Genomic DNA, 27,736 nt, shown 5'->3' on the forward strand with positions numbered 1-27,736 from the left:
ATGTGTGTGCAGAGGCCCAAGGTTGCAAGCCACCTTGTCCTGCTTTCCCAGGCCATAGCAGAGAGCTGGATCGGAAGTCAAGCAGCTGGGACTTGAACCCGCGCCCATATGGGATGCCAGCACGGCAGGCGGCGGCTTTCCCTGCTCTGTCACAGTGCCGGCCCCTCCATGATGTGCTGGTATGTGCTTCCATTTCTGAAATGCAAACAAAGAAGAACGCTGGAAAGACTAAGAGTGGAAAATAGGTTTCTTTATTTGGTAAACCCTTAGAAAGGCATACTTTAATTTCCTTGGTTTAGTTTTACAGTTTTAATTTAGTTACTTTATTTCAAACAAGGTACACACACACACACACACACACACACAACTGTTTGAAAACACATTGTGGGGAGCAATCTGGACTGGACTAAGTTACTGGAATTAAGATTTATTCTATGCATCTGCTCTCCCACAATATGGCGCTGGGAGAGAAGTAAACAGCTTCCGCACAGCTGCCTCCAGTTCAACTAATAAACTGTAGGACTTGCTCCTGATTGGAGGAGAGCAGCGTACTCGGCGTGTGGGCAGCCGAGTTAGGATTGGCGGAGGAGGACTATAAAGGAGGAGAGAGACGGCATGCACCGGGGAACATCTATGGGGAACATCTAAGGGAACCCGTGCAGCCCCCGAGAGAACCGGCCGGCGGTGTGCCGCTCCCCTGCGGAAGTGGGGAATGTGGCCAGGGGGAACTGCCCTTCCACGGAGGTGGAAGGGATAGTAGCCAACCCGGGAAGAACCAGCAGCAAACCCGGGAAGGGCCGAGCAGACGAAAGAACAGCGCAGGGTCCTGTGTTGCTCCTCCACGAAGAGGGGGAGCGACATAATGGTGCCGTGACTCAGATATGAAGCCTAGGCAGGGTTTAGTGTTGCTCCTCCATGAAGAGGGGGAGCGACATAATGGTGCCGTGACTTGGATATGAAGCCTAGGCAGGGTTTAGTGTCGTTCCTCCACGAAGAGTGGGAGCGACATAATGGTGCCGTGACTCGGATAGGAAACCTAGGACGGATAGAAAACTTAGGAGGGAAGAAACGTGACTCGGATAGGAAACCTAGCTCGCATAGGAAACTTAGGACGGATATGAAACCTAGGATGGAAGAAACGGGAAGAAACGGGAAGAAATGGGAAATTACCGGAGAGAGAGACTAGCAAACAGCCTAGGGAAAAGCCGGACGAAAAAGGTGCCGGAGGAAGCTGTTGAAAGCCTAGGCATAGACTCGGATACGGACTACGGGGGGAAGCTGGGAGAAATCTCTAAGGTCGAAAGCGAAAGTGAAAGCTAGAACAAACAGACTCGGATGCGGACTGTGGGGAGAGGCCAGGAGAAATGAGGGAGGAGTATTGTTGGAGGAAAGTTTGGGGAAACATACCGGGTAGAGAAAAATGTTAGGGAAATTGAAGCCGCGGGGGGCAGGCTGAGGCGGAAACGGAAGCCACTTTGGGGTTCTCAAGTTAGCCCGGGAATAGGGGGCGAAAAGTTGAAACCAGAAGCTGAAACGTGAGCCAGGTTGGGATCCGTCTGATTAGCCCGGGGAGCAAAGGACGGGAAGCCAAACCGTGGGGCGGAGACGTACGCTGGGTTGAATTCGCCAAGCTAGCCCGGGGAACTTAGATTGAATGCTAGTGGCGGACACGTAAGCTACACGCTGTGTGACTCGCGGAGGCTGCCGTGCACAGAGAGAGCGTGCGGGGCACAAGTAGATAGGGAACGGGGCTGGCGTAGGCCGTGGTGCAGACGCGAAGGGCGTGGAGACCGCGGAGCGCACGAAGCCAAGCCGCGCAAAGCCGGGAAGCTGCGCAGATGAGAGAGGCGCGGGCTGAAGCGGCTTAGCCGGGAAGCCGCCGAGAAGTAGCCTCGGGGCGGGCAGCGGGAAGCTGCGGGGATAAGAGAAACAGAAGTTTGGAAGTGGAGTGAGAGAAATGGGAATGTTGGCAGATAGAAGTAAAATGGGAGAAATAGGAATGCCCGGAGATAGAGAAATAGAGAAATAGAAAGGCCTCCCTACAACACTGCAATGTGAGAGCTTGGATTCGGTCTGCCTGATTAAGTGAGGCGATGAGCACGATGAGCACCTGCGGCGGCTAGCAGCTTATGCGCCGCAGGTCACCGAAGACAGGCACGAATTAACATCAGTAAAGCTTCCCCACAATGCAACAATTAGGAGGCTTGGATTCGGTCTGCCTGATTTAAGGCGGTAAGCGCCAGCAAGCAGCTCGACCAGAGTATGAGCTGCAGGTCACCGAAGATAGGCACAAACCAACACTAATAAGTCTCCCCCACAATACGGCAATGAGAAGGCTTGGATTCGGTTTGCCTGATAGGTTTTGTAAACACCTGCAGGCAGTTCTAGCAGAGCAGAGCATGCGCTGCAGGGCACCGAACACAGGCACGCATCAGCGCCTAAAAACCTCCTCACAATGGCGAAGAGAGGACCCGGATTAGGTTTTCCTGATTGATAGGACTTGTAAGAGCCTGTGGCAACTCTAGCAAGTAGAGCAGAGTGTGTGCCGCGGGACACCGAAGACAGGCGCGTATCAACGCCAAAAAATAAAAAGAAAGGGGGATCTGTGGGGAGCAATCCGGACTGGACTAAGTTACTGGAATTAAGATTTATTCTATGCATCTGCTCTCCCACAATATGGCGCTGGGAGAGAAGTAAACAGCTTCCGCACAGCTGCCTCCAGTTCAACTAATAAACTGTAGGACTTGCTCCTGATTGGAGGAGAGCAGCGTACTCGGCGTGTGGGCAGCCGAGTTAGGATTGGCGGAGGAGGACTATAAAGGAGGAGAGAGACGGCATGCACCGGGGAACATCTATGGGGAACATCTAAGGGAACCCGTGCAGCCCCCGAGAGAACTGGCCGGCGGTGTGCCGCTCCCCTGCGGAAGTGGGGAATGTGGCCAGGGGGAACTGCCCTTCCACGGAGGTGGAAGGGATAGTAGCCAACCCGGGAAGAACCAGCAGCAAACCCGGGAAGGGCCGAGCAGACGAAAGAACAGCGCAGGGTCCTGTGTTGCTCCTCCACGAAGAGGGGGAGCGACATAATGGTGCCGTGACTCAGATATGAAGCCTAGGCAGGGTTTAGTGTTGCTCCTCCACGAAGAGGGGGAGCGACATAATGGTGCCGTGACTCGGATATGAAGCCTAGGCAGGGTTTAGTGTCGTTCCTCCATGAAGAGGGGGAGCGACATAATGGTGCCGTGACTCGGATATGAAGCCTAGGCAGGGTTTAGTGTCGTTCCTCCACGAAGAGGGGGAGCGACACACATTTCACAGTTAACTCTCCTAATGCCATTCATTCAGGACAGAGGTCCTGTGTGGGAGGTTAGTACGCTGTGATTTCAGTTGTGAGTTTAAGAAACACAAACTGTGGCGATTCTGGAGGATGAAGGGCTCCTGTTCAGGAGCTTGGGATGATCACACAATGTGGTTGATGCTTCAAGACAATGGTTGATTTCCAGAGGCTCCTAGTAGGTGCAACGAAACTCCCAGGGACTGTGACAACCTGAGGTCATACATTGTGGTAAGAGAGAGGGCCATGAGGTTCGCCCTCACGATTGACTTGGAGAAATCTGTCACCAAGACTTCCATGAGAGGTGATGGAGAGGAAAGCATGAAGCAGGATTGTTTGTAGCCAAAGGAGAAGGAGGCCATTATTCCCCATCTTTCTCAGCTGCTTCAGAATCCCTTCATGAGGCAGAGAGTTCTGTGCCTCCAATCTCAACAATTGCTTAGCGACATGACACGCTGGAAAGCACACATCTCGATCCAACATTGTGGCCTCACACAAAACACAGTCTCTCACCTCTTGCAAATGCAGAAGACATAGACATTTGGTTCCAACCTAAGCTTCCAATTCACACCTAGGACAGTTCATAAGGACAAACCCTTTGCCCTTGCAAATACAAACACTTAACTCGTGCACTGTCACCCAACCACATAATCGTGAAGTCCTCTTGCACTAACGTCAGCGGAACAGCAACAACAGAGGCCTCTTTGCAGGTTTGTTCAAGTCCTCTTGCACTAACGTCAGCGGAACAGCAACAACAGAGGCCTCTTTGCAGGTTTGTTCTTCCTCTTGGGAGGTTTGCTCCTTCCTCCCGGACAAGGGAGGTTGCCAGGATTCATGGCTACCTGCTGAGTGATGTGCCCAGCTGCCCCGTGCAGCAGGGCCCTTTCCTGGTCAGGATGGTGTTTCCTCATCCCTCCTGGAGATCTTGACTGGTGAGCTAAGATCGCATTGTAAGGTAGCGTTTGCTCCATGTTCCTGAGGTTGTATGCACTCTTTGGTCACCCATCCTTTTATGTTTTACACTTTCTGCCACATCCTTGAAGAGGTACAAAATCCACCAGTCAACTGCAAGCCCTTAATTGGATTGCGGGTCTTAGGGTTGGTCTCAATCCCTGATATCCTCCGGGTATGTAATGCTTTAGTACAACACCTGTGGAAGATGCATTGATCAGGATAAGGCTTACATCTACCTATTGTGGAACTTGGTTGGTATGATGCTTTTATGTGTGCCTTTGATTTCTCAAATGGAAATAAAGAAGAATGCTGGAAAGACTGAAGGCTGAAAATAGAGGATTTTATCTGGTAAAACCTTCTAAAGGCATACTTTATTTTTCTTTTTTTAGTTTTACAATTTTTTTATTTATTTTCCCCAAAGAAACCTCTTATTTAATGAATATAAATGTTACAAGTACAACTTTAGGAATAGTGTGATTATTCCTAATATACCCGCCCTCCTGCCCACACTTCCACCCCTTAACCTCCTCATTCTCTTCTTCCCAGTCTCATTCTCCATTAAGATTCATTTTCTATTTACTATGTATACAGAAGTCCAACTCTATACGCAGCAAAGATCTCAACACTTTGTACACGCACACACACACACACACACACACACACAAGCTCTTTGAAAACCAGTTTTACAGTTGACTCAAATAATACAATTCACTAAGGACAGAGGTCCTCTATGCAAAGGTAGTGCACAGTGATGTCTTTTGTTAATTAACAATTAACTCTCTTTTTTATTTTTTATTTATTTGAGAGTTAGAGATACAGACAGTGAGAGGGAAAACAGAGAGAAAGATCTTCCTTCCATTGGTTCACTCCCCAGATGACTACAATGGTGGGAGCTGGGCCAATCCAAAGCCAGGACCTGGGTGCTTCTTCCATGTCTACCATGTGGGTACAGGGGCCCCAGCACCTGGGCCATCTTCTATTGCTTTCCCAGTCCATAGCAGAGAGCTGGATTGGAAGAGGGGCAGCCAGGACAAGAACCAGAGCCCATATGGGATGCCGGTGCCGCAGCTGGAGGATAAACTCACTGTGCCACGGACCCAGCCCCAACAATTAATACACTCTTACTTATCATGTCAGTGACCACTCAAGGCTCTTGACAGGAGCTCCCTAGGCTACGGAAGCCTTTCAAATAAACAAATTGCATCAATATTTCGGCAACACATTTGAGTGTGTTCCTCTGTGAGTAAGTACGATGCTTCAGGCATGAACATTTCCAATGGTTTCTTGTAGCTCAAATAATGTCACTGGTAATTATTAAAATGTCCTTGCTAGTCAGATCCACTTTATTTCAAAATATTTTACTTATTTATTTGAGAAGTAGTTACAGTCAGAGAAAAAGTTCTTCCAGTGCCTTGTTCACTCCTGAGATGACCACAGGAGAACGAGCTGCAACCATCCCAAGCCAGGATCCAGGAACTTTTTCCAGGCCTCCCTCACTGCTGCAGGGTCTGAAATACTTGACCATCTTCCACTGCTTTCCCAGGCAATAGCAGAGAGCTAGATCAGCAGAGGAACTGCTGGGAAATAAGCTGCTGCCCATATGGGATTCCAGCACCCCAAGTCGGGGCTTAGCCCACGACTCCACATTACTGGCCTCCAGTCAGACCAAGTAAACAGGAATGAGAAACATTTTAATTCTTTCCTTCTTTTTATGATTTTTACTTTTTTGAAAATCAGAATTGAGGTAGAGAGAGATAAAGAAAGTGTAAAATTTTTGTTATAGCAAAAATATTCATAGTAACCCTTTAAAAACTTTCTCCCTAGAAAAGTAGGATTCTATTTTTTTAGAAAAAAATTTGTCTATTTATTTGGGAGGTAGTTACAGACAGAGTGAGTGAGAGGCAGAGAGCAAAGTTTCCATCTGCTGGTTCCCTCCTCAAATGGCCACAATGGCTGGAGCTTGGTGGATCTGAAGCCTGGACGCAGAATCTTCTTCTGGGCAATCTTCTACTGTATTCCCAGTCCACAGCAGAGAGCTGGATGGGAAGAGGAAGAACATGAAAATCTAAAGACTTATTAGAATTCCTAGTTCATAGCATGGTCTGTTGCAAAAATAGACCTTTGGTGCTCTGGTCTGCTACTAAGTAGAAACTGAGGTGGCCTTGTAGATGAGTTCACCAGCTGTCAGGTGCCATTCCAGAATGGCAGCACCTCCTTTTTCAAAGACGTAGGCAACTGAATACACTGGATAATGACACGGTGCAGAGTGAATTTTTTCCTTAGGGAAAAGAAATATTCTGAAGGCAATTAATTGGTAGACAGTAGAGTGCATGGCTTTACAGAGGTAACTGCATGAAGCCTGATTGGATTGGAGATGATCAGATTGGATGACAGGTGTAATCCTGCCTCCTAGAAGCCCTATAAAAGCCAGCCTGGAATCCCTCCTCCCTCCCTGCATTGCCTCAGTTGTCTTGGGAGCCTCATTCTCTCCAGTGTTCTTTCTGCAGCATCCACCCACCTGAGTCCCTGCAGACAGGCAGGAGGAGCACAGCTGGAGTGCAGGTGGGTTTCTTTTCAGAATTTTGTTCTACAGGTATCACTCAAGAAAAATAAAATGCAGGATAAGTGACACCTGGGGATAAGGCATTAGTTGTTTGGGATGGATTCTTTCCTGCATTTTTTAGTACAGAGAAGGATAAAATACATCAATGTAAATATTGTTTATTACCCGGAATTCTAAGGGTAATATACTCCAGTATCCTACTTTGTTTGTGGTAGTGAATGAGTAGTTATGGTAATTGACTAGCGTTTCATTATTTTAAGGTTAACACATTTCATATATTTTATATATACACATTCAAGAGCAGATACCTCCCACCCTAGCATCCATCTGCCTGCACCACCAACTTCATTCCACTTTTCTTCATTTTTCTTTCTTTAATTTCTTATAAGATTCATTTATTTATTTGAAAGTCAGATTTGCACATATAGAGGAGAATCAGAGAGAGCAAGTGAGAGAGAGAGAGAGAGAGAGAGAGGGAGAGAGAGGTCTTCCATCCTCTGGTTCACTCTCCAATCTGCTGCAAGGGCAGGAGCTGTACAGATCCAAAGCCAGGAGCCAGGAGACTCTTCTGCATCTCCCACATGGGTCTAGGGGCCCAAGGACTTGGGCCAGCCTCCACTGCTTTCTCAGAGGTCACAGCAGAGAGCTGGATTTGAAGAAGAGCAGCCAGGACTGCAGTAGCCGGCTTTACCAGCTATGCCACAGTGCTGGCTCCCTCCAGCCCCCTTTCTTTAATTCTTTTTTTTTTTGACAGGCAGAGTGGACAGTGAGAGAGAGAGACAGAGAGAAAGGTCTTCCTTTGCCATTGGTTCACCCTCCAATGGCTGCCGCGGCCGGCACGCTGCGGCTGGCACACCACGCTGATCCGATGGCAGGAGCCAGGTGCCTGCCTCCCCCTGGTCTCCCATGGGGTGCAGGGCCCAAGCACTCGGGCCATCCTCCACTGCACTCCCTGGCCACAGCAGAGAGCTGGCCTGGAAGAGGGACAACCGGCACAGAATCTGGCGCCCCAACCGGGACTAGAACCCGGTGTGCCGGCACCACAAGGCGGAGGATTAGCCTACTGAGCCGCGGTGCCGGCTGCCTTTCTTTAATTTTTAAAATCACCTCTTTTCAGGTTATTTATTTAGATGTGATTAACCATACATAAGTAAAGAACTCAACAAAGAGTGTGAAGAAAAAAAACAGAACAACTTTTTATCATGGGCCATTAACACTGAAATATTAAGGGTGTTTAAATATTTCATAGAAAACTACACTTTTTGGGAACCTTGTTGTGTGATTCCCTCAACACTCAGTACAGAGGTACATAAAGGAATTCTCTTTGTGTATAATTTTAAAATTCATTTAAAATTTTTTTTTTATTTGACAGGTAGAGTTAGACAGTGAGAGCGAGAGACAGAGAGAAAGGTCTTCCTTCCATTGGTTCACCCCCTAAATGGCCACCACAGCTAGAGCTATGCCGATCCGAAGCCAGGAGCCAGGTGCTTCCTCCTGGTCTCCCATGCAGGTACAGGCACCCAAGCACTTGGGCCATCCTCCACTGCCCTCCCAGGCCACAGCAGAGAGTTGGACTGGAAGAGGAGCAGCCAAGACCAGAACCTGGTGCCCACATGGGACACCAGCCCCGCAGGCAGAGGAATAATGAAGTGAGCCACTGCTCCAGCCCCTCAAAATTCATTTTTCTTCGAACAAAAAATCAACATCTGAGGAAAACTGATTTCCAAAACTTCCAGCTGAATGACAGATCACTATCCAGAGCATCTGACCCATGAGGTTCTTAAATCCCAGACATGAGAAAGCAACTAAGGGGACCAGTTTGTCTGAGGGTGCCCCCAAAAGGAGGAGAATCCCAAGGTACGCAGAGGTTGGGATCTGGTGGCACTCAAGTATCCTTCTTCATTCGCTCACTGGATAGGGACACGGAAAATTCTGCCTCTGTAACTTAAAGGACCATTTCCATCTTGTGTTATCCTGACCTGAGACATCCTCAGGAGATCTCTGTGCCATTCAGGATCATGGGGAGACCTTACGTCTCATTTACTGACATGTCCGAAAACATACTTCTGGTGAAACCTGGTCCTTTACCTTCTCTTGTGGAATCTCCTGTCCTTTAATCTAATATCCCTCCCTAATACAGGCTTTGGGTCCTAAGATATTTCTGAAATGTCTCACAAGTAATGAGATGCATTTCTAGGTTTGTATTCTAAGTGAACATTATATGAAGAATTAAAAATCAGTGTTTATATTTATCTGTAAAATATTACACATGCAAATTTGGTAATCAGATTAAAAAATCTTTTTTAAAAACTTTTATTTAGTAAATATAAATTTCCAACGTACAGTTTAAGGATTACAATGGCTTTATCCCCCCCATAACTTCCCTCCCACCCGCAACCCTCCCACCTCCTGCTCTCTCTCCCATTCCATTCACATCAAGATTCATTTTCAATTATCTTTATATACAGAAGATCGATTTAGTATACATTAAGTAAAGATTTCATCAATTTGCACCCACACAGAACATAAAGTGTAAAATACTGTTTCAGTACTAGCTATAGCATTAATTCACATTGGACAACACATTAAGGACAGAGATCCCACATAAGGAGTAAGTACACAGTGACTCCTGTTGTTGACTTAACAAATTGACACTCTTGTTTATGATATCAGAAATCTCCTTAGGCTCTAATCATGAGTTTCCAAGGCTATGGAAGCCTCTTGAGTTCGCTGATTTTGATCTTATTTAGACAAGGTCATAGTCAAAGTGGAAGTTCTCTCCTCCCTTCAGAGAAAGGTACCTCCTCCTTTGATGGCCTGTTCTTTCTACTGGGATCTCACTCACAGAGATCTTTCATTTAGGGTTTGTTTTTTTTTTTTTTTTTTGCCAGAGTGTCTTGGCTTTCCATGCCTAAAATACCCCCATGGCTCTTCAGCCAGACCCGAATGCCTTAAGGGCTGATTCAGAGGTCAGAGTGCTGTTCAGGACATCTGCAATTCTATGAGTCTGCTGTGTATCCCGCTTCCCATGTTGGATCCTTCTCTCCCTTTTTGATTCTTTTTGTTTGTTTGTTTGTTTTTTGACAGGCAGCGTGGACAGTGAGAGAGAGACAGAGAGAAAGGTCTTCCTTTGCCGTTGCTTCACCCTCCAATGGCTGCCGTGGCCAGCGCGCTGCAGCCAGCACACTGCGCTGATCCGAAGGCAGGAGATAGGTGCTTCTCCTGGTCTCCCATGGGGTGCAGGGCCCAAGTACTTGGGCCATCCTCCACTGCACTCCCTGGCCACAGCAGAGAGCTGGCCTGGAAGAGGAGCAACTGGGACAGAATCCGGCGCCCCAACCAGGACTAGAACCCAGTGTGCTGGCGCCGCAAGGCAGAGGATTAGCCTATTGAGCCGCGGTGCCGGCCCCTTTTTGATTCTATCAGTTAGTATTAGCAGACACTACTCTTGTTTGTGTGATCCCTTTGGCTCTTAGACATATCAGTGTGATCAATTGTGAACTGAAATTGATCACTTGGACTAGTGAGATGGCATTGGTACATGCCACCTTGATGCGATTGTATTGGAATGCCCTGGCACATTTCTAATTTCACCATTTCAGGCAAGTCAGCTTGAGCATGTCCCAAATTGTACCTCTCCTCTCTCTGTTATTCCCACTCTTATATTTAACAGGGATCACTTTTCAGTTAAATTTCAACACCTAAGAATAAATGTGTATTAATTATAGAGTTCAACCAACAGTATTAACTAGAACAAAAAAACTACTAAAAGGGATAAAGTATTAAATTGTACATCAACAGTCAGGACAAGAGCTGATCAAGTCACTGTTTCTCATAGTGTCCATTTCACTTCAACACGTTTCATTTTTTGTGGTTGGTTAGTTGTCACTGGTCAGGGAGAACACATGTTATTTGTCCCTTTGGGAATAGCTTAACTCACTCACCATGATGTTTTCCAGATTCCTCCATTTTGTTGCAAATGACTGGATTTCATTGGTTTTTACTGCTGTATAGTATTCTATAGAGTACAATAGAATGCACCAACACATCAGAAAGATCATCCACCCAGACCAAGTGAGATTTATCCCTGGTGTGCAGGGAGGGTTCAATATTCACAAAGAATCAATGTGATACACCACATTAACAGACTTCAGAAGAAAAACCATATGATTACCTCAATAGACGCCAAGAAAGCATTTGATAAAATACAACACCCTTTCATGATGAAAACTCTAAGCAAACTGGGTATGGAAGGAACATTCCTCAATACAATCAAAGCAATTTATGAAAAACCCATGGCCAGCATCGTATTGAATGGGGGAAAAGTTGGAAACATTTCCACTGAGATCTGGTACCAGACAGGGATGCCCACTCTCACCACTGCTATTCAATATAGTTCTGGAAGTTTTAGCCAGACCTATTAGGCAAGAAAAAGAAATTAAAGGGATACAAATTGGGAAGGAAGAAATCTCTTTTCTAATCACAGGTGAAGTGCAAGGATTGTGGGATCTTTGGTCACAAGACAAACAGCAGGAAGTGCCCAATCAGGTGCTGGGATGGGTCCCAGACTTTGCAGCCCTTGGGCCCAAATAAAGAGAACCTGGGTCCCCAGAACCCGCAGTATCCCATGAATCCAGGACTATTTAAGAAGACAGAGCAACAGAAGGAAGAGAATTAAAGGTGAGTCATGTGAAAGTCATTGAAAGTCATTCTGCGCACTGAAATGTAGAGAGGAGGGACCACAACTGTGGCCCACCAGGTTAATGCACTGGCCTGAGACGCAGACATCTCATATAGGCACTGGTTCTAGACTGGCTGCTCCACCTTAGATCCAGCTCTCTGCTTTGGCCTGGGAGAGCGGTGGAGGATGGCCCCAGTCCTTGGCTCCCTGTGCCCGCATGGGAGATCCAGTGGAATCTTCTGGCTCCTGGCTTTGGATCAGAGCAGCTCCAGCCATTGTGGACAATTTAGGAGTGAACCATCGATTGGAAGACCTCTCTTTCTGCCTCTCCTCTCTGTAACTCTGACATTCAAATAAATAAATAAATCTTAAAAAAAAAAAAAGAAAAAGAGGCTGCGCTCACTTGGCTATCCTCCGCCTGCAGTGCCGGCACCCTGGGTTCTAGTCCCATTTGGGGTGCCGGGTACTACTCTGGGTTGCTCCTCTTCCAGTCCAGCTCTCTGCTGTGGCCCAGGAGGGCAGAGGAGGATGGCCCAAGTGCTTGGGTCCCTGCACCCGCATGGGAGACCAGGAGGAAGCACCCGGCTCCTGGCTTCGGATTGGCACAGCACCAACCATAGCGGCCATTAGGGGAGTGAACCAACGGAAGGAAGACCTTTCTCTTTGCCTCTCTCTCACTGTCTATAACTCTATCTGTGTCTCTCTCTCTCACTAACTCTGCCTGTGAAAAAAATTTAAAAAATTTTTTTAAAAAGAAAAAGAATAAGAAATGTAGAGAGGAGATGAATCTTCACTTTTTTTTGACCTTTTTTTTTTTACTTTTATTTAATGAATATAAATTTCCAAAGTACAGCTTATGGATTACAATGGCTTCCCCCCTATAATGTCCCTCCCACCCGCAACCCTCCCCTTTCCCACTCCCTCTCCCCTTCCATTCACATCAAGATTCATTTTCAATTATCTTTATATACAGAAGATCAGTTTAGCATACATTAAGTAAAGATTTCAACAGTTTGCTGTCACACAGAAACACAAAGTGAAAAATACTGTTTCAGTACTAGTTACAGCATTAAACCACAATGTACAGCACATTAAGGACAAAGATCCTACATGAGGAGTAAGTGCACAGTGACTCCCGTTGTTGACTTAACAAATTGACACTCTTGTTTATGGCATCAGTAATCACCTTAGGCTCTTGTCATGAGCTGCCAAGGCTATGGAAGCCCCCTGGGTTCACTGACTCTGATAATACTTAGACAAGGCCATGGTCAAATTGGAAGTTCTCTCCTCCCTTCAGAGAAAGGTACCTCCTTCTTTGATGACCCATTCTTTCCACTGGGATCTCACTCGCGGAGATCTTTCATTTAGGTTTTTTTTTTTCCCCCAGAGTGTCTTAGCTTTCCATGCCTGAAATAGTCTCATGGGCTTTTCAGCCGGATCCACATGCCTTAAGGGCTGATTCTGAGGCCAGAGTGCTGTTTAGGACATCTGCCATTCTATGGGGCTGCTGTGTATCTCACTTCCCATGTTGGATCATTCTCTCCTTTTTTATTCTATCAGCTAGTATTTGCAGACACTATTCTTGTTTATGTGATCCCTTTGGTTCTTAGTCCTATGACTAAGAACTTATGATCAATTGTGAACAGAAATTGATCACTGGGACTAGTGAGATGGCATTGGTACATGCCACCTTGATGGGATTGAATTGGAATCCCCTGGTATGTTTCTAACTCTACCATTTGGGGCAAGTCAGCTTGAGCATGTCCCGAATTGCACATCTCTTCCCTCTCTTATTCCCACTCTTACATTTAACAGCGATCATTTTTCAGTTACGTTTCAGCACTTAAGAAGAATTGTGTATTGGAGAAACAGAAAGAGCCCCACTTCATACAGGTCTCCAGACCATGGAGCTCTGCCTATTTCTGACACATCACTAAGTTGTAGGAGCAGAGTACATCTTGGAATTTCATCATGACAGACAGAGAAGTAATGAAACCTAGAAGAAAGTAAGTAGTGGAAAATTTGCAGGGCAATCTGAATTTAGGGGAAAGCCTTGACTGGAAGAGAAGTTCAGAATCAGTGCAGCCCATGGTGCTGTTCAATGTGATTGGAGGTAGTGGTGGACAGGAAATGAACACAAGTAAACTTGCTATTTTTTTTTCTGCAGGCGAGATGAACTGCAAAGCAAGGCTGTCCTCCAGAGAATTCCTAGGAACCTCCAAGGGAGGCAGCAGCACAGCTGGAAGGATGTGACCGAGTCCTGTGAGGATCTGAGTGTGAGTTTCTTGGCTGCCCATGCTCTGCTTCTCTAGGATAGCCTTGGTTTTCTTGACTCTCATGGCCCCTAATGCATGATTTCCTTTGATTTGTTTTCATTTTCACTTCATGGAAAGAAATATTGTAGTTATTCTTATATATGTTCATCTCTTCCTATAGCAATCAAGTAGGCCTCTCTCTATCCACCTAGCCAAGAAGAAAACTGTCTTGGATCCTGTCCTCCCAAGTCAGCCACCTGTGCAGAGATCTGCCATGAGACCCAGTATCTCTTCACCTCCCAAAAAAACACTTGAACTGGGAAACTTCTTACGTTTTAGCCAAAGGATGGTCAGAACGAGGATATCCCTGACAATAGGCAGCCTGCAGTGAAGCACAATGTCTGGGAAGCAGACAGATCACAGGCCTGATGATAACACATTTATGGTTCCCCAGGAAGCTTTCAGAACACATGGCTGAGACAAAACCTTCAGATCTCAGAAACAATACACATTTTCTGATGTGCACCTACAGCCCAGTCTACAGCCTGAAACACCAAGAGTCGATCCAGACTCCAAACACATCAACAAGACTGCAGGCAAGAGATCTGCCCAGATCCCCTACTATGCTTGGCAGAATCAGCAAAGAGACCAAGACTCAGCCCTTTGCAAAACCTGCAGAAGACCTCTGAGACCTCTGGGCAGGGGACTCATGAGGCTCTGCAGGAACTGCCAACTACAACAGGACTAGGAAGAAAAATCTCACTTCATGTGACCTGGAGGATACCCGCTCCAAAGATCAGCACTGATCAGCAGCCACTAAACAACAGACCTCACCTGAATCCTGTCCAGGCCTGTACCACCTCTGATCACCTACCCCCTAGCTGTGTTCCAGGCCAGTCTCTCAGAGTGGTCTTCAAAATATTAGACAGTAACTGGTGGAGCTCTTAGGCTCATGACAGCCCCCTCATATCATTCTCCTGAGAAATCAAGTCCTCCTCCTCTGAAACCTCTGTCCCAGAGTCCACAGAAGGACTCTGTCCCCAGGTTCCACTGGGTGTCCTACAGGGAAATGTCAGCCTCTAGCCTCAGGTGACCTGGGGATGGTGGTTGGACTGTGGAGGGGAGAGATGCAGGGAGCAGGTTGTGCCTGTTTACTCAGAATGTCCTCAGGTGTTGAGCAAGAGCATCCTGGCAGCAAGAGATAATTCTAGGATAAGACATTTATATTACCTATTTGAATTATGTCAATTACATTTTATTTCCATTGGAATTTAATGGCTAATAATGGGTTTCACTTCATGGTTATTATATAATTGAGTTTACATTGAGGTGTGCTATGAATCTATAACACAAATATTAAACAGTTTATCTGCATTTATTGTTCAGATATCTGTATTTTGGGGTACTCTGGCTATTCCTTGGGTTTTGCATCTGAGAAGCAGTGCTCAGCCCTGGGAAGAGTTCATGGTTCTGGTCCTGTCTGAGGAAATCACTATGCTGAATGTCCTCCAGACCATGTATATTTCAGCTATTCTTTCTTCATATGTATTTATTTTTATTTTTTTGACAGAGTGGACAGTGAGAGAGACAGACAGACAGAAAGGTCTTCCTTTGCCATTGCTTCACCCTCCAATGGCTGCCGTGGCTGGTGTGCTGTGGCCAGCACACCGCGCTGATCCGAAGGCAGGAGCCAGGTGCTTCTCCTGGTCTCCCATGGGGTGCAGGGCCCAAGCACTTGGGCAATCCTCCACTGCACTCCCAGGCCACAACAGAGAGCTGGCCTGGAAGAGGGGCAACCGGGACAGAATCTGGCGCCCCAACCAGGACTAGAACCCAGTGTGCCGGCGCCGCAAGGTGGAGGATTAGCCTAGTGAGCCGCGGCACTGGCCGTGCACATGTATTTTTAAAACTTCTTTCAGTGTCAATGAAATTATCTGAACATTGCATCTTGTGTCCAGTTTTCACTACTTAGCAATGTAAAGCACTTTATAATGTTTTGTATTCCACACAGTTTATATAAGAGCATCAAAGTCCTTGGCCCATTTGGGTGCTGGTTTGAGTCCCAGCTGCTCCCCTTCCAATCCAGCTCTCTGCTGTGGCCTGGGAAAGCAGCAGAAGATGTCCAAAAGCCTTTGGGCCCCTGCACACATGTGGGAGACCTGGCTTGGGATCAGCACAGCTCTTATCATTGCAGCCAACTAGGGAGTGAACCATCATATGGAAGACATGTCTCTCTCTCTTTCTCTGTCTCTCCTCTCTATGTGTATCTGACATTCAAATAAATAAATAAAACTTAAAAAAAAAAGAATTGAATGTGGACTGATACTCAATTTGTGTCACATTGGAGTCACCTGTGTGTATAAAGATCATCTGTGCAGAATCAAGTTTATTCTCATTATTCTCTTTTTTAAAGTTTATTTGACAGGTAGAGTTATAGATAGTGAGAGAGAGAGACAGAGAGAAAGGTCCTCCTTCCATTGGTTCACTCCCAAAATTGCCACTATGGCCAGTGCTGCACTGATTCTAAGCCCACAGCCAGGTGCTTCTCCCTGGTCTCCTATGTGGGTGCATGGGCCCAAGCACCTGGGCCATCCTTCACTGCCCTCCTAGGCCACAGCAGAGCACTGGACTGGATGAGGGGAAACAGGGACTAGAAACCCATGCCCATATGGGATGCTGGCTCTTCAGGCAGATGATTAACCAAGTGAGCCACTGCACCACCCCCTCATTATTCTCTTTAAAACTCTCTCTTTGTGATTCTAATAGGCACCAAAAATTGGGAATCATGGAATTACTGGGCAAAGGGAACAAAGTGCTAATATGCTATTTCCATTTCACTACTTTGCGTAACCTCTTGTTAGGAACAACAAAAACAGTGTGGTTCCTTGGGTGAAGGGCATTTTGAGTACGAAAATATCTGCTTCCTAGCCTTGGTGTATAATTTCTGCTGTGATGGTACTCCTTGAAAGTACCCATCTATTCCAAAATGGGAAACTGGCCTGAGAACCATTTACCAAACATTTTGTCTGGAACCTCAATGTGCCTACCAACTTCTAGGAGATCCATGGTTCTAATCTTGAAAATAGTGTGCCTACAAATTTCAAACAATACATAAGTTTATTTATTTATTTTTCTGCTTCATGTCTTTATTGGGTCTGGCACTGTGGTGGAGTGTTCTAAACCTCTGCCTGCAGTGCCAGCATCCACTTTGTTCACGGGTTTGTATCCCACCTGTCATCTTTGGGTCCAGCTCTCTACTATGGCCTAGAAAAGCAATAGAAGATGGCCCATAGTGCTTGGTTCCCTGCACCCATGTGAGAGACCAGGAAGAAACTACAGGATTCTGGCTTTTGATCAGCCCAGCTCTGGTCATTGCAGCTATTTGAGGGAGTGAGCCAGCAGTTGAAAGACTTTCTCTCTCCTCCTCTCTCTGTACCTCTACCTCTCAAGTAAATAAGCTCTTCCCAAAACTGGGGGGACAGGGTGGACCTGCGAGGAGGACTCAGATGCCTGAGGTGCAGGACACCAGCAGGAGTGTGTACGCACCAGCACTGGAAGCTGAGGTGAGACGTGGTGCTCGTCCAGCACCACAGCAACAGCCGCCGCCGCCCCTCCCCCAACCCACCCTGGGATGGACACTGAGACACTCACGACTGAGTGGGGGAGGAAATAGAAAATGGAACAGAGTGAGTGGCACCTGCGGAAAGAGTGCGCGATTCAGGGGTACTAATTGAGAGACTGAGTAAGCCAGTATCTCTTGGCGCCTCCTCAGAGCTGCAGCAGGTGGGAAGCAGCCATTTTGTCTGTTTACATTTGGGCTTAAAGGAGAACTGTCTTTGCCTCGGCACTAACCTTCAGAGGCAGAGCCCAAAGGTGGAGCAGAGCAACAGGACACTTCTTGTGCAGGGGCAGACATCGAGGGAGGGCAGCTCAAAGCCCTGACACCCGTCTACTCAAGTTACAAGAAAAAAAAAATTGAATAGCGCCTGTGGGAAAAGGGCAGGATCCAGAACTTAGGGACCAACAGGAGCTGCCCAACCCATAATCAGAGCTGCAGCAGACAGAGAGCAGCCATCCTGTCTGTTTATGTTCGGGCTGTGTAGAGCAGCCTGCTTACACTGGATATTGGTACAGACTCACAGCAGCCTATAGCAGAGGGAAATCAACCTGAAAAACCACCCAGTTGGAATGCCAAAAAACAAAACAAAAACCCACAATAAGAATATAGAAGAACATATAAACTTGCCAATGGAGCAGGCTAAACCAACCATAACAGAGGTTGAAGAAGAAGTTGAAACCATGCCAGAAAAAGAATTCAGAAAATTAATAATCAGAATACTTAGAAATAATGAGAAACAGTGTCAAGGGCTGAATGAAAAACAAGCCCAAGGATTAGAGATCCTAAAGAGAAGCCAGAATGAAATACTAGAACTGAAAAACTCAATTGACCATATAAAAAACACCGTGGAATCCCTCGGAAATCGAACAGATGAAATAGAAGACCGAATATCAGAATTCGAAGACAAACTTCCAGAAATAATACAGTCAGTTCAAACGCAGGAAGAAGAAATTAAAAAATATGGTTGGAGACCTACAAGATTCAATCAAACGGTGTAATGTTCGGATAATAGGAGTCCCTGAGGGGGTGGAAAGAGAGAATGGATTGGAAGGTGTCTTCAACTAAATAATATCAGAAAAATTCAAACAAAGGCAGCTGGATAACAACACACAAATACAACAGATAGCCAGGACTCCAAACAGAGTAGACCAGAAGAGAAATTCACCATGACACATTGTGGCAACACTCAGCTCAGTGACACACAAAGAACAAATCCTAAAATGTGCCAGAGAAAAGCGACAAATCACATTCAAGGGTAAGTCAATCAGACTCACCCTAGACTTCTCATCATAAACACTACAGGCAAGGAGACAATGGCATGATATATTTCAAGTTTTAAAAGACAAACAATGCCAACCTAGAATACTATACCCTGCAAAGCTATCATTTATGAATGAAGGGGAGGCCGGCGCCGCGGCTCACTAGGCTAATCCTCCGCCTAGCGGCGCCGGCACCCCGGGTTCTAGTCCCGGTCGGGGCGCCAGATTCTGTCCCGGTTGCCCCTCTTCCAGGCCAGCTCTCTGCTGTGGCCAGAGAGTGCAGTGGAGGATGGCCCAGGTGCTTGGGCCCTGCACCCCATGGGAGACCAGGAAAAGCACCTGGCTCCTGGCTCCTGCCATCGGATCAGCGCGGTGCGCCGGCCGCAGCGCGCCAGCCGCGGCGGCCATTGGAGGGTGAACCAACGGCAAAGGAAGACCTTTCTCTCTGTCTCTCTCTCTCACTGTCCACTCTGCCTGTCAAAAAAAAAAAAAAAAGAATGAAGGGGAAATAAAGATCTTCCACGACAAACAGAAACTGAAAGAATTTGTATCCACGTGTCCAACCCTACAACACTTGCTCAAAGACGTGCTGCACACAGAAATACAAAAACAAGAACTTCACTACAAAAAAAAAAACGAATGTAGAGTAACCCACAAATAAAGTTCAAAATACATAAACAGCTCATTTCAGGAAACATGAATGGGAAAAGACAGTACTTAACAGTAATCACACTGAATGTGAATGGTCTTAATTCCACTACAAAGAGACATAGACTAGCTGATTGGATCAAGAAAGAGAATCCATCTATATGCTGCCTTCAGGAGACACACCTTATCAGCAAAGATGCATGCAGACTGAAAGTGAAAGGATGGAAAAAGACACTCCAAGTTAACGGAAATAAAAAAAGAGCTGGTGTAGCCATCCTAATATCAGACAAAATAGACTTTAACATAAAAACTATTAAAAGAGACAGAGAAGGGCACTATATAATGATTAAAGGATCTATCCAACAGGAAGACATTACTATTTTAAATGCATATGCACCTAATTACAGAGTGCCTGGCTACCTGAAAAAATTACTAAAGGATTTAAAGGGATATATAGACTCAAATACAATAGTAACAGGGGACTTCAACACCCCACTCTCACCAATGGACAGATCAACCAGACCAAAATTCAACAAGGAAACAACAGAGCTAATTGACGCCATAGACCAAATAGACCTAATAGATATCTTCAGAACCTTCCACCCCACAGACACAGAGTTCACGTATTTCTCCCCAGTACATGGAACATTCTCTAGGATTGAACATATGCTAGGCCATAAAGGGAGCCTCAACAAATTCAAAAAAATTGAAACTATACCATGCAGCTTCTCAGACCATAGCACAGTAAAACTCGAAATCAACAACCCAAGAATCTCTACAACATATGCAAATATATGGAGAATGGACAACATGATCCTAAATGAACAGTGGGTCATCAAAGAAATTAAAATAGAAATCAAAAGATTTCTAGAAACAAATGAAAATGATAACACAACCTATCAAAACCTGTGATACACAGCAAAAGCAGTGCTAAGAGGAAAGTTTATAGCAATTAGTGCCTACATCAAGAAGCTGGAAAGTAACCAAACAAATGAACTCTCCATGCACCTCAAGGACTTAGAAAAACAGCAGCAAATCAAGCCCAAATCCAAAAGGAGGAAAGAAATACTAAAGATCAGAGAAGAAATAAACAGAATTGAAACCAAAAAAAAAATACAAAAGATCAACAAAACCAGGAGCTGGTTCTTTAAAAAAATAAACAAAATCGACACACCATTGGCCCAACTAACCAAAAAAAAAAAAAAAGAGAGAGAAGAACCAAATCTGTAAAATCAAAGATAGTAATGGAAATGTAACAAAGACACAACAGAAATAAAAAGAATCATCAGAAACTACTACAAAGAGATGTATGCTAACAAACTGGAGAACCTGGAAAAAATGGATAGATTCCTGGACAAATACAACCTTCCTCAACTGAGCCGTGAAGATATAGAAAATCTAAACAGACCCATAACCATGGAAAAAATTGAATCAGTAATAAACACACTACCGAAAAAGAGCCCAGGACCGGATGGCTTCACTGCCAAATTTTACCAGACATTTAGAAAACAACTAACCCCAGTTCTTCTCAAATTATTCAAAACGATTGAAAGAGAGGGAATCCTTCCAAATTCTTTCTACGAAGCCAATATCACCTTAATTCCTAAGCCCCGGAAAAGACACAAATGAAAGAAAACTACAGACCTATCTCCCTGATGAACATAGATGCAAAAATACTCAACAAAATTCTGGCAAACCGAATCCAACTACACATCAGAAAGATCATTCACCCGGACCAAGTGGGATTTATCCCTGGTATGCAGGGATGGTTCAATATTCAAAAGTCAATCAATGTAATACATCACATTAATAAATTGAGAAACAAAAATCATATGGTTATCTCAATAGATGCAGAGAAAGCATTTGACAAAATACAACACCCTTTCATGATGAAAACCCTAAGCAAATTGGGGTTAGAAGGAACATTCCTCAACACAGTTAAGGCAGTCTATGATAAACCAAAGGCCAGCATCATATTGAATGGGGAAAAGTTGGAGGCATTTCCATTGAAAACTGGCACCAGACAGGGATGCCCACTCTCACCATTGCTATTCAATATAGTCCTAGAAGTCTTAGCCAGAGCCATCAGGCAAGAAAAAGAAATTAAAGGGATACAAATGGGAAAGGAGGAAGTTAAACTATCCCTATTTGCAGATGACATGATACTATATATAGGGGACCTGATAAACTCCTATAAGAGACTACTGGAACTCATAGAAGAGTTTGGTAAAGTAGCAGGATACAAAGTCAATGGTCAGAAATCAACAGCCTTTGTATACACAGACAATGCCAGGGCTGAGGAAGAACTACTAAGATGGATCAATTCCATTCATGATAGCCACAAAAACAATAAAGTACCTTGGAATAAATTTAACCAATGAGGTCAAAGACCTCTATGATGAAAATTACAAAACACTAAAGAAAGAAATAGAAGACGACACAAAAAAATGGAAAAACCTGCCCTGCTCATGGATTGGAAGAATCAATATCATCAAAATGTCCATTCTCCCAAAAGCAATTTACAAGTTCAATGCAATACCAATCAAAATACCGAAGTCATTCTTCAAAGACCTAGAAAAAACGATGCTGAAATTCATATGGAGAAACAGGAGACCTAGAATAGCTAAAGCAATCCTTTACAATAAAAACAAGACCGGAGGCATCACAAATCCAGACTTCAAGGCATACTACAGGGCAGTTATAATCAAAACAGCCTGGTACTGGTACAAAAACAGATGGATAGACCAATGGAACAGAATAGAAACACCGGAGATCAATCCAAACATCTATAACCAACTCATATTCAACAAAGGACCTAAAACCAACCCCTGGAACAAGGACAGCCTCTTCAACAAATGGTGCTGGGAAAACTGGATATCCACATGTTGCAGTATGAAGCAAGACCCCTATCTTACACCTTATACAAAAATCCACTCAACATGGATCAAAGAACTAGAGATGCACCACGACAGCATGGAACTAATTGAGAGCACAGGGGAAACCCTTCAAGATATCGGAATAGGCGAAGAATTCCTGGAGACGACCCCACAGGCATGGGTAATCAAAGATAAAATAAACAAGTGGGATTACCTCAAATTGAAGAGTTTCTTAACAGCAAAGGAAACAGTCAGGAAAGCGAAGAGGCAACCAACAGAATGGGAGCTGTTATTCGCAAACCACACAACAGATAAAGGATTAACAACTAGAATCTACACAATGATCAAACACCACAGAATCAAAACAAACAACCCAATAAAAAAATGGGCCAAGGACCTTAATAGACATTTTTCAAAAGAAGAAATCCAAATGGCCAACAGGCACATGAAAAAATGCTCAGGATCCCTAGCCATCAGGGAAACGTAGATCAAAACCACAATGAGATTCCACCTCACTCCGGTTAGATTGGCTTACATACAGAAATCAACCAACAACAGATGCTGGTGAGGATGTGGAGAAAAAGGGACACTAATCCACTGTTGGTGGGAATACAAACTGGTAAAGCCACTATGGAAGACAGTCTGGAGAATCCTCAGAAACCTGAATATAGTACTATCACAGGACCCAGCCATCCCACTCCTTGGAATTTACCCAAATGGAATTAAAGGGGAGAAAAAGCCATTTGCACCTCAATATTTGTTGCAGCTCAATTCACAATAGCTAAGACATGGAATCAACCTAAATGCCCATCAACGGATGACTGGATAAAGAAACTATGGGATATGTACTCTATGGAACACTATACAGCAGTAAAAAACAATGAAATCCGGGCATTTACAACAAAATGGAGGAAGCTGGAAAACATCATGCTGAGTGAAATAAGCCAGTCCAAAAGGGACAAATATCACATGTTCTCCCTGATTGATGGCAACTAAACGAGCACCTAAAATGATACCCATTGAAGTGAAATGGACACTATGAGAGACAATGACATGAGCAGCCCTTGTCTAGACTGTTGAGGAACAACTTACTATTTTTTTCCTTTAGTATTTTTGTTGTTGTTGTTGTTGTTGATCAGTTTGCTCTACACAAGACCACTGGTTGAACTCTGCAATCAATGCACGACCATTCTTAAGCGTTTAAAATTTAACAGAAAATTGATCGCTGTGAAACATAGGAGTGGGAATAAGAGAGGGAGGAGATATATAGGACAGCACATACTCACTCAGACCTACCTCCAATGTTGGAACTAGAAATGTGCCAGGGGATTTCAACTCAACCTTACCAAGGAGGCAGGTACCAATGCCAGCACACTTGGTAAAGTGATAGGTATAAATACACAACTGATCAAAAAGATAGGGTAAGTGTCGAAGAGATTACACAAATAAGACTAGTGTAAGCAAATAATGAAGGATAGAATCAAAAGGGAGAGAATGATCCTGCGGGGGAAGCAGGACACACAGCAGACTCATGGAATGGCAAATGCCCAAAACAGCACTCCTGCCTCAGAATCAACCCTTGGGACATTCAGATCTGACTAAAAGGTCCATGAGAGTCTCACAGGCGTGGAAAGACATGACACGGTGGCAAAAAAACAATCTAAATGAAAGATCCTGGTGAACAAGACCCCAGCAAAAGGATCAGGCCATCAAGGAGAGAGGCGCCTTTCTCTGAAGGGAGGAAGGAACCTCCACTGTGATATGGCCTTGACTAAACAAATTCAGAGTTGCTGAACTCAAGGGGCTTCCATAGCCTAGACAGATCATAGCAAGAGTCTCGGGTAATTGCTGACATCATAAATAAGAGTGCCAATTGTTAAATCAACAACGGGAGTCACTGGGTTCATGCTCCCCACACAGGATCTCTGTCCTTAATGTATTTAACTATGAAACTCAAAAACAACACTACTAGTTGAACAATACCCTATACCTGGTTCGGTTGTGTGAGTGCAGCCTGTTGAAATCCCTGCTTAGTATATACTAAGTTGATCTTCAGTATATGAAGGTAATTGAAAATGAAACGTGATGAAGGAGGGGATGGGAGAGAGAGTGGGTGAGGGGAGGGCCACGGGAGGGAGGGAGGTCGGGGGGGAAGCCACAACAATACAAAAGATACATTTTATATTCTACTTAAAACTATTGGTTGAACTCTGTAATTAATACACAATTGCTCTTAGGTGTTTAATTAATGCTATAACTAGTACTCAAATAGTATTTTACACTTTGTGTTTCTGTGTGGGAGCAAAATGTGGAAATCTTTACTTAATATACACTAAATTGATCTTCTGTATATAAAGATAATTGAAAATTAATAAAAAAAATTGATTAGTGTATCCAGTGGTGGGAATGGACCTAGTAAAGGTGGTAGGGTGGCTTTGGGGTTGATGCCTTTAAATTGATTGGCCGAAGCATAGGGTCCGAGCTGCTGGGGTGTACATGCAGAACTGTAGGGTCTTGGGAAGCTATCAATCGCCTTATCTGCCCTGAGAAGACACCAGGAACTCTAGGTGTTTCTCTGTTATCTGCTAATCTGCTGATGCTAGGAGAGTTCATCGCAAACGGAGTTCACTTATTTACTTTTAGGAGCTTCTGGATCAGGGTTTAGGGCCTGGTCAGGCCCAAGTTACAAGATGGAGGCCTAATTTAAAATAGTATCTGAACCCTCCTTCAGGCTCAGGTCTTACACTTAGTAGTGGGATTCCTGGATCACATGGACACTCTATTTTGAGTGTATTAAGGAATCTTCAAACTGCTTTCCACAGTGACTGTACATTCTCACCAACAGTGAGAAAATGTGTTAGGGGTACTGGTGCTACAGACCAGGGCTTTAACCTACTGTGCCACAGCATTGGTCCCAACATTGAAAAAAGTTTTAAAAATGTGTGTTCATGTGGCATAGAACAGTTGAAAATGTATGGCCTAGAGGCCCTATGGCAGAGTGATTTCCTCTGAAACATATCCAGAATCAAGAACTCTCAAGGCTGAGCACTACTTCACAGATACAGAACCAAAAAATAACCCAAGTGTCCTAAATACAATTATCTGAACAACAAATATAGATGAATTTCATAGTTCAACATTGATGTTACACATTCACACCTACTGCTCCATGTCAGCTCAATGTTGTAATAACATTCAGGTAAAAGCCAGTATTAGCAGGTTAAATTTCAATGGATATACAATTTCAATGGATACACTTCTAAGAAGTAATGGAATGTGTTCAAGAAGTACCTGGGGACCTCAGGCCAAGTGTGGCTAAACACCCTTTGATGAGCTGGACTTGTTTAAGCATAAGCAGACACGGCTGTGGGCACCACTTGGAGTCTCTCTCGAGGACATGGTTATGCAGGAGTAGTGAGATGTGACTTCCTCTGTGATCTATGTTCCTGAGTAAGGGAAACACTGATGCTCACAACTGCAGCAACAGCCATTAAGGACCTGGAGGGACCTGGAGACAAGTACACTTTTGGGTGAGGTCTAATCTTCCACCCACCACCAGAACTTTGCCAGAGTATCTGAACCCTCCTTCATGCCCATTCCCTTCCTCTTCAGATCCCGAGTCTCTTCCTTCCAGTCCTATTGCCACACTGCTTATCAGTGTGCTGAGCTGCTTCCACCTGTGAGTTAAAAGTGTCATGGATCACAAAGTAGAAGTAACCAAGGAGTACTGGTGCCTCTTTCATGGAATGGGGAGAGGTTCCTTCCCAATAGCATGAACACGGCTGAATGCATTCATCGTGCATGGCATCCCCTGCATCAATGGATATGTTTGTACCTTTTGATCTTAGCCAGAGTCAGCCAGGGTGGTGGGCAGATCAGGAATATCTGTGGAGTTCTCAGAAAGAACAGATTATGGTACAAACTACAAAGTTTGAAGAACAGGTTGGTTGTGTGGGACGGGTACTTTCACTCCAGTGACTGCAGCTCCCAGGTTCCACCTCCAATGCCCATTTTCAGATCAGCTCTCCCACAAAGTCACAAAGGAAAAGAGGGAGACACAGCAATGTGGGAATGAAAATGAGGAAGAGAGATGGAAAGGAAGAGGAAGGACAATGGAAAGCATATTGTGATTTGGGTGGATGCCCACTGGTAGATGGCTTTCATGTGCAAATGCAGACACCCTTTTCAGTCTACCAACCATTTCTAACAAAGGAACTTCAGATGACATCCATGCAGATTCTCATGCTGATGACTTGGCACAGTCACTACCTATGGCCCCTTGGGATTCCACACAAATAATTGGATAAATGGTCCTCAGATGAGTTCCTTTAAAGACTAGAACCATAGAAATTATACACCAAAGAGGAACAGTCATGTTTATTCAACATGATTTTCTCAGGAAGAGCCACACCATTTTTGGAGATTCTAATAAGAGATTATATCAATGATGGAATGGAAATAGCATATGGGCGCTAGTGGCATTAGCCCAGCAATTCAGTGATTCTCAATTTTTGGCCCCTATCAGACTCACTAGGAGAGTGTTTTAAAATCCCAGTGCCTATAGTTGAAGTATTAAATTATTTTCCTATGAAAAGGGACTCATATGTTAGAGTGGTTTACCTTTTCTGATGAATTATTTCATGAAATGAAATATATGTTAAATACATATGTGTCTGTTTAAAGAGATTAATGAGAATGAACATGAATGCACTAATAAAATATTTGACCATGCAGAGGAGTTCAGTGTAAGGCAAATTGAGTTCCAGTCTGCATTCAGTATTTATCAAACATTCATTTGCATGAAATATTCACTTGGATACATTACTATTATACACATTTTACTGCAGTGGAGCTGGTCTTAGCTTGAGAATCTATATTTCATTGTCTATATTTTAATTTATGTCTTTGAGAGGCACAGAGAAGGGAGAGATATAGAGACCTTCCATCCTCTACTTCAGTTCACAAAATTCCTTAAATTATTAGAGCTTGATCTCCACGATATCTGCTACATAGATGCTAGGAGCATGATCATGTGAGGGATCTTGGAAAATTCTCAGGCTCAGCATTAGCAGAAAGGTGCAGGCAGTGGTGAAACATTACTATCAAACCAAGCATGTAAAGTGAGCATCTTAATTCTTCAACTCAACCTTAAGCTTAGGATTCTGTGTTTTACATAAGTGTAAGATATGTTCAAGGGCTTCAATGGTCTAAGAAAAACTGTGGTGAATACAAATAATTATAAAGTGTTTACACTGCTAAGAAGTGAAAACAGCACAACATGTCATATTTGACATCACTTTTTGACACTGAAATTGCTTTTGTTAATACATGTTCTTGTGGAAATACAATAACTGAAAAATACAAGGTCTAGAGGACATTCAGCTTAGTGATTCCCTCTGAAACCTGTCGCTCCCCCTCTTCGTGGAGGAACGACACTAAGCCCTGCCTAGGCTTCATATCCGAGTCACGGCACCATTATGTCGCTCCCCCTCTTCGCGGAGGAACGACACAGGACCCTGCGCTGTTCTTTCGTCTGCTCGGCCCTCCCCG

The 27,736-nt window shown here is 44.6% G+C and overlaps 1 pseudogene; it reads left to right on the forward strand.

Annotated features, from left to right (window-relative positions):
* The first annotated feature begins 3,577 nt into the window (after nucleotides 1–3,577).
* LOC149125197 (ubiquitin carboxyl-terminal hydrolase 17-like protein 13) overlaps nucleotides 3,578–27,736 on the forward strand; it is a 41,295-nt pseudogene continuing 17,136 nt past the window's right edge.

This window comes from Oryctolagus cuniculus, chromosome 8 (genome assembly GCF_051225735.1).
Source record: "Oryctolagus cuniculus isolate XC-2025 breed Fujian yellow rabbit chromosome 8, ASM5122573v1, whole genome shotgun sequence".
NCBI lineage: Eukaryota > Metazoa > Chordata > Mammalia > Lagomorpha > Leporidae > Oryctolagus > Oryctolagus cuniculus.